Here is an 8,475-nt window from a genome sequence, read left to right as displayed (position 1 = left end):
ATTATACGAACACTATGTCAGGGAGGATGGGCAATGCCAAAAAAAGAAAAGATATAGTCCTTGACTTTGACTTATTTATATTTAACTGGAGACACATGCATAAAGCAACAGAGAGTAATTCTAAGTGAACTGTCCTTTCACTAACATTTGATTATAAGCCCCCAGTGTGCATGACCCATGTCTTAAATAAACATCATTTAATACTTAACAAATGTTTATTAGATACTTGTTATCAGGCACCATTTTGGGCACAGGTGTTAGTTATGTCAGCAACAAAGATCAAGTCCTTCTTATTGAGGAACTTACCTAACCTTAGTGGAGAGAATAATGGCCAACAGGAAGCTTCCCTGTGGAGGTAACACACACACTGGGACCCTCATTGAGGAGGGGAGAAATCAGAGAAATAAAGAGCGTTCATGGCAGAGTAAAGGAAGGGCCAATGAAGTATACGATTTCCCAAAGGTGAGAGAGCATGATTAGTGCTACAGAAAATTTGACACATCTTGATAACAGCCTTGAAGGGACACAACCTGTGCTTTTGTTTGTACTGAGGTGCAGAGCAAGGATTATAGTATAAAGTAGATCTTCAAGGAAAATGTTTGAATTGTGATTTTCTATTTTAAAAAGTACCATGTAAGTTCTATGGATACTTAAAATTTTGTTTTACATTTATTGATTTTTTGAGAGACATAGAAAGACAAAGCACAAGTGGGGGAGGGGCAGAGAGAGAAGGAGACACAGAATCCAAAGCAGGCTCCAGACTCTGAGCTGTCAGCACAGAGCCAGACACGGGGCTTGAACTCATAAACTGTGAGATCATGACCTGAGTCGAGGTCGGATGCTTAACCGACTGAGCCACCCAGGCGCCCCTATATGGATCATTCTATCCTGCCCTGGATGGTGGCATTCCCAAACCCCCTCCCATGTGTTTTGTCCCATACAAAGCCACCTTGTTTTCTTGATCCTTCTATGAGCCACATATAGCCTCCTGACTATCCCACAGAAGTACCAGTCTTGACAAGTCTAAAAACTGGGCTCATCATCTGTTACTCCAAACCTGATCCTTCCCTTATTTCCCATAAACTGGACATAAACTATAAGACAACTTATATTCACTTTGAATCTGAGCAGAGAGCCGGTAATCTTCCCAGGCTCTTCCCTCTCCCTTGTCTTGCCACATCATGGATCACAAAATTATTTCAATTCTACCTCTGAAATATTGCTTCCATTAGGTCTTTTTCTCTCCATCTGCACCGACTACATTGGTTCAAACCTGGTATCTATGATTGTCTCCTAAAATTTAATTTTGCCCACTATTTTGCAACCTACCCTGCTAGAATAATCTTTCTAAAATGTAAACATGATCAAGTTATTTGTTTGGTGAAAGGTTCAGATCTGTGCAAGATCTACAGGATTCTATGCTGGGGTGCCTGGATGGCTCAGTGGGTTGGGCGCCTGACTCGATTTCAGATCAGGACATGATCCCAGGGTCATAGGATCAAGTCCCTTGTGGCACTCCACTCCAAGTGTGAAGCCTGATTAAGATTCTCTCTCTCTCTCTCCCTCTCCCTCTGTCCTTTCCTCCCCTCATGCTCACTCTCTCTCTCTCTCAAATAACAATAACAATAATAATAATAATAGTAATAATAATAATAATAATAATAATAATAGAGGATTGTATGCAGCCTCCATGATCCGAATGCCACAAGATATCAAAATGCTATAGCTTTTCACACCCGGGTCTCTTTACCTGGAATCTATCCCATCATATATGACACAACTCTATATACTTCTATCATAACAGTAATCAATGAGTTCATTTGTAATTTAAAAAATTTAAAGTATATTATAATTTAATCTAATTTATTTAAAAAACTTTTTTTAATGTTTATTTATTTTTAAGAGAGACAGAGACAGAATGTGAGTGGGTTAGGCGCAGATCAAGAGGGAGACACAGAATCCAAAGCAGGGTCCAGGCTCTGAGCTGTCAGCACAGAGCCTGACGTGGGGCTCGAACTCACAAGCTGCGAGATCATGACCTGAGCTGAAGTTGAACACTCAAATGACTGAGCCGTCAGATGCCCCAAGTATATTATACTTTAATTTTAAAATGTAAGGACAAGTGACAAGAAAAATACAATATTCATTAACCAAAAACCTGACCACTTGAATTTCAATATCTTGCTGTATTTCTTTCATGACTTTTATTAATCTGAGTTTTCTAGAGAAAAAACCAGTAGGATAAGTAAGTAGATAGGTAAATAGATAGATAGATGATAGAGAGATAGATAGATTGATAGATAGATATGAGAGAAAGAGAGAGAGAGAGAAGGGATTGGTTCATATATTTATGGAAGCTGAGAAATCCCAAGGTCTGTAGTCATTAGGCTGAAAAGATCCAGGAGAGCAAATGGTATGGCCTTTTATGACTTAGGCTCAGAAATAACAGAACAATTCTGTCATATTTTTTTTTAATTGGTGAAGCTGTCATAGACCTACCCAGATTCAAGGGAGAGGATAGAGATGCAAAATCTAGGTGGAGGAAATGCCCAAAAAAGTTGCAGTTGTATTTTAAAACTGCCAATATTGACATGTCTCTGATTATGAATGTGAATCTTTTCATATAATCTCCTCTATGTATTCATTCTTTTGTAAATTGCCTATTTATAGAGCTGCTCTTTACTATTATTAGGTTGTTGTTTACTTCATTCATCAATAGGAATCTTTATTCCATATGAGTTGGGAAGGAGACTAATGTAAGTATCTTCTTTTTATATATTAAGTTTATTTGTGATGCCTTCTCTGGCTTTAAATCCTTTAAGGATTATGCATTTTGTAGCTTAACTTTCCGTACTCAGAGGTAATAAAGTTATTTTATTACATTCAATATCAAAATTTTTTTAGGTCTTGATTTAAAAATTAATTTATTTTTATGTTTCATAGGCTCTATCTTCTGTTTCTTTGGTCTATGAATTTCTCTCTGTCTCTCTCTCTCTCTCTCTCTCTCTCTCTATATATATATGTATATATATACGTATACATATATACATATATATATACTGATACAATATCAGTACATGTACACATGAGAGAAATTGTGTATATATACACACATACATACAGTATGTATAGCTATATACACACATAATATGTGCATACACATATGCATGAATGTATGTTATCATGTGATGTGTATTCTTATGTGTAGTACAGGTATATACATATTTGTGAATGCATATATACTTCTGTATATATGTATATGTGTATCTTTGTACTAATACTGTATCTTTATCATAAGTTTTTCTATCTGATAGTGCAAATAATCTTCTTTTATTCTTTAAAATTATCTGTACCCTTCTCTTTCATATTAATTTCAGGATTAAGTTATCTCTGCCTATTTAGAAAAAGAACTCTGTTAAATTTTTAAAAAATAATTACATTAAAAATATACATTAATTTAAGGAGAATTGACATATGTGTGATATTGAAACTTCTCATCTGCAAACATGGCTTATCTTTTTATTTACTAAGTATCTTTCAACTAAGTTTTACAGTTTTCTCCTCCCAGATGATTTTGCATATTATGAAGAAACATATTTTTTGAGTAAGAGGATGTTTTATTATTGCTAGTATTTAAAATTGTCTAATTATTGTACTTGGTATTAATGCTATTCACTTTCGCATACTGATTTGGCTAAAGTCTTTTTTATTAGTGCTAATAGCTTGTGTGGCTAACTTGGACTTAAGCAGAAAATCCTTTATCTGTGAATGATGGCAATTTCACCTCATTGTTTCCTATCTTAAAATCAGACCTGCTTTCCAGGGGCATCATTCCATATTACACATGGTATGACCCTTAGAGTTATTCATTGTGGCAGTACTGATTATAACTCTTTGTTTTATTTCTTTGTTCTTTTGTTTTATGGTGATAAATAAGATTCAGTGATACTAGATGCTATTGTCTTGGCCTTGACATTAAACAGATTACTTCTATGGATTCACCACGGTCTATGATGAATTGCTAGATATTTTTTATTAAAAACCTTCATATAGTTAAGGAAATTTCTGCCTTTTTCTATTTTTCTAAATGTCTTTTTGCCTGAATGTGTGTTCTCCTGTATCTAATAAGATTTTTAATCAATGGAGATGATCATTACTTTTCTTCTTTTAATCTACATAAATAAATAAACTGCATTAAAAGGTGTGAAACCATCCTTGTATTAATGGAATAAATGCTACTTAATCAGGATATAAATATACATTTTATATATTAGGAGATTTAGTTTGCCAAAAATCTTATTACACTTTTATTATTTCAGATTTCTGAATCTTGGAGCCTCTGGGTGGCTCAGTGGGTTAAGCATCCAACTCTTGATATCTGTTCAGGTCATGATCTCATGGTTGTGAGACTGAGCCCTGCATTGGGCTATGTGCTCAGCGTGGAGCCTGCTTAGGATTCTATCTGCCCGTCCCCCACTTACGATCTCTCTCCCTCCTCTCTCTCAAAATAAATAAATAAACTTTAAAAAATAAAATAAAAAAGATTTCTGAATCTTTGTGAGTCTGATTGGCCGATATTTTTCCTTTCTTGCACTTTTCTGTGCCTGTTTCTGGTATCAGTGTGGCCTCATAAAAGTAACTGGGGAGCTTTTTGTCTGCAATTTTTTTTGGAAATATATAACATTAACAACAACAACAGCAACAACAATAATAGATATACTTTCCCGGTTCTGATTATGTGCCAAGCATTCTAAGCTTTTATATGTATTAACTTAATTCATTCAATCCTTATAAAAATCCTCTGCCCTCTATATTATTATTATGCCAATTTTATAGATAAAGAATATAAGGTACTGAAAATTTAAATAACTTGTTTAGGATCAAATAGATATAAATTCAGTTCTCCAACTCCAAACAATCTTGTTCCATAATTTATAGAAAAGAGAAAGCATTACCGATTGAATTACACTAGGGTCCTTCCAGTTCATAAGAGTTAGCTCCTGGAACCTGATTGGGTCACTCCTTACTTCTTTCTTTGTGATCTTGTCTTAAAATGGTTGCATTTTGTCGTGATTTCTGAAAGATAGGTTATGGGGTTTCTAAACTTGTCTGGCATGTCATTTTTTTCTGGGAACATTGGAACTTGAACATTACTACTTTGGTTTATGGCTGTTAAAAAGTCAGCCATCACTCAAACTGTTACTGTGTTTTTTTGTTGTTGTTTTTTTTTTTTTTAATATAATGTGCCCTTCCTCTCTCTCTCTCTCTCTCTCTCTCTCTCTGTTTTAATATCCTTGTTCTATTTCACATTTCCAAGTTTCACCTCCTGTACTTACATATAAATTTCTTTTACTTTTTACTCTTTGGTAAACATTGTGCTTTTTATGTTTGGTTTATATCCGCATTTGTTACATAATATTCCCAGCAGTTATCACTTTGAATATTGGTCTTGTCCCATTCTCTCCCCCTGCTTTTTTTTTTTTTTTTTTTTAGGAATTCCAATTAGATATATGATAACTTTTGTCAATCTAACCTTTCTGCCTTTTTAAAAATGTTTATTTATTTGTTTTGAGAGAGAGAGAGTATGTGTGTGTGCATGTGTGGGGAGGAGGCAGAGGGAGAGGGAGAGGGAGAATAAGAAGCAGGCTCTGAGCTGCCAGCACAAAGCCCCACCATAGGGCTTGACCCAGGAACTGTGAGATCATGACCTGAACTAAAATCAAGGTTGGATGCCCAACCGACTGAACCATGGAGGCATCCCAAATCTTTCCAACTTTTAATCTCCTTTTTTATGTTTTCCATCTCCTTATCTCTGTGTCTTACTTTCTGAGCTATATCTTCAATTTTATCTTTCAGTTTGCTATTCCTTTCTTTACAGATGTCTAATCTGTTCACCACATTCATTGATGTTATTTTTAATTTAAGAATTATAGATTTTACAGATAAAATATACATGCTTCTTTAAAAAAATCTACGTGGGGGCACCTGGGTGGATCAGTCGGTTAAACCTCCGACTTCAGCTCAAGTCATGATCTCATAGTTCATGGGTTCAAGCCCTGCATCGGGCTCTGTGTTAACAGCTCAGAGCCTGGAGCCTGCTTCAGATTCTGTGTCTCCCTCTCTCTCTGCCCCTCCCCTGCTCTCTCTCTCTCTCTCTCTCCCAAAAATAAATAAACATTAAAAAAAGGTTTTTAAATCTGTCTGGTCATTTTAGACAGTCTCTAAGTACCCTGGTTATTTTTCATTCTGCTTTTTCTTTTTGCACACTTGAAAAACAGAACTTAATGGTCTATACAATAATTTCATTATGAGAACTGGTGTTTTGTTCTGCTGAAACTCAATCAGGATAGCTGTCCTTCTATGTTTGGTAATTGTTTTTCTCACTGGGAACACATATTTGGTGGAACACAACCTGTGGGAATCTGGAGAGCCCTTACACCAGCCAGGATTTGTGCTGGCCTCAGCTTAATGGCAGACAATGCCCCCAACCTAACACCATGTTAATTTAATATCTCAGCTTGAGGTTTCCCTGACTAAACAGTTAGTGTAAATTTGAACACCAGACTTAAATGAGAGCAGGCTAATGACTATAAATTGTCTGTAAAGAGTGCTATTAATAATATGTTCCCCTGTAGCAACCTTGGAAATGACAAGTTTCCTGTTAGGATCTATTTTTTTCTACAGCCTTTTTTTTTTTTTTTTTCCTAGCCCATTATTTCACTACAGGGATAGCCCCATGGGGCGTCCAGGCCTAACTGAGGAAAGGCTTGAATCCTCAACTTTGCATGGACTGCAAGGCCTGTCTCCAGTTTGTCATGCTTTCAAAGTCATCTATAGTTCACATCTCTATTTTCACCTGCTTCGTACTTTTTTATTTAAGCATTTACTTGTTTATTTTGGTCTCTATTGAGTGTGGATACATTGGTCCGACTTCAGCAGTGAATTGAAATACGATCCTGAATCTATTTACATTTGCAGCATGAGAACATTTTTGAAGATTCTAGCTTGCTCTGTCACCAAAAGCTCCTCTATTTTGGGTTCCTCCAAGTGGGGGACTATATTTTGTTTTGTTCTGTTTTTTTTAGTAGTATTTCTAGCAACGTGGAGTAGAGTGAAACCAAAACAAGTTGAAATATATAAAGAAATTTATAATTTCTTAACCATGTTTTAAAATTCAATTTAGAAAAGTTTTACCATGTTTTAAAATTCTTTTTAAAAAAGTTAACAGCTTTATTGTGTAATTGACCTATACAACTGTTGTTATGTAGGGGCTCCTGGGTGGCTCAGTCAGTTAAGTGTCTGACTCTTGATTTTGGCTCAGGTCATGATCTGACAGTTTGTGAGACAGAGCCCCGTGCTGGGATCTGTGCCGACAGCATGGAGCCTGCTGGAGATTCTCTCTTTCCCTCTCTCTCTGCCCCTTCCAGACTGGTGCAGTGTGCATGCTTTCTCTCTCTCTCTCTCTCTCAAAATAAGTAAATAAACTGAAAAACAAAACCTGCAATTATTTAAAATGTACAATTTGATAAGTCTTGACATATGTGCACATCCACGAAAAGATAACTGCAATTTGGATAATGGACATATTTGCCACACCTTAAAGTTTCCTTGCGTAGGCACGCCTGGGTGGCACAGTCAGTTAAGCGTCCATCTTAGGCTCAGGTCATGATCTCATGCTGGTGAGCTCGAGCCCCATGTCCGGCTGTGTGCTGACAGCTCAGAGCCTGGAGCCTGCTTTGGATTCTGAGTCTCCCTCTCTCTCTGCCCCTTCCCCACTCACACTCTGTCTCTGTCTCTCTCTCTCAAATATAAATAAACTTATTTTATAAAAAAAAGTTTCCTTGTGTAACCATTGATCTATTTTCTGTCCTTTTATATTAATTTTACAGAAATAGAATCAGCCAGTTGAGTTTCCCCAACATTGTAGTGTCAACTTCCTTCATGTTTGTTGAGGAGTAGGAGCCCACTGTAGTAATATAACAGGGTTTGTTTAACCCTTCACTTGCTGACAGACACGTGGGTTGTTTCCAGGTTTAGGTTCTTACAAATAAAGCTGCAATGAACACGCATGTGCACGGATGTGGACATACACTGTCATGCATCCTGGGTAAATTCTAAGGTGAAGAGTGGCTAGATCATATGGTGGGTGGGCATTTAACTCCATAAAAGGCTATCAACCTGTTTTCAAACTGGTTTTTATCCATTTTATTCCCCCCCAGAGGAGTATGAGACTTCTAATTACTTCCCTGCCAAGAGAACACTTGGAAGGGAACCATTGGAATAGATATGTAGTTATGCCTCTCGGTAGTTTTAATTTCCAGTTCCTAATGATTAATGATGTTGAATATTTGAACATGGGTTGGATCAGATGGCGTTTGCCATCTGGATGTCTTCTTTGGTCAAGTGTCTGTTTAAATCTTTTTACTCATTTGGTAAAATTTTACTTTACATTCCAGTATAGTTAACATAGAGTGT

The sequence above is a fragment of the Panthera onca genome, chromosome B2 (genome assembly GCF_046562875.1).
Source record: "Panthera onca isolate mPanOnc1 chromosome B2, mPanOnc1 haplotype 2, whole genome shotgun sequence".
Taxonomy (NCBI): Eukaryota; Metazoa; Chordata; class Mammalia; order Carnivora; family Felidae; genus Panthera; species Panthera onca.
Note: the sequence above shows the minus strand (reverse complement) of the source record.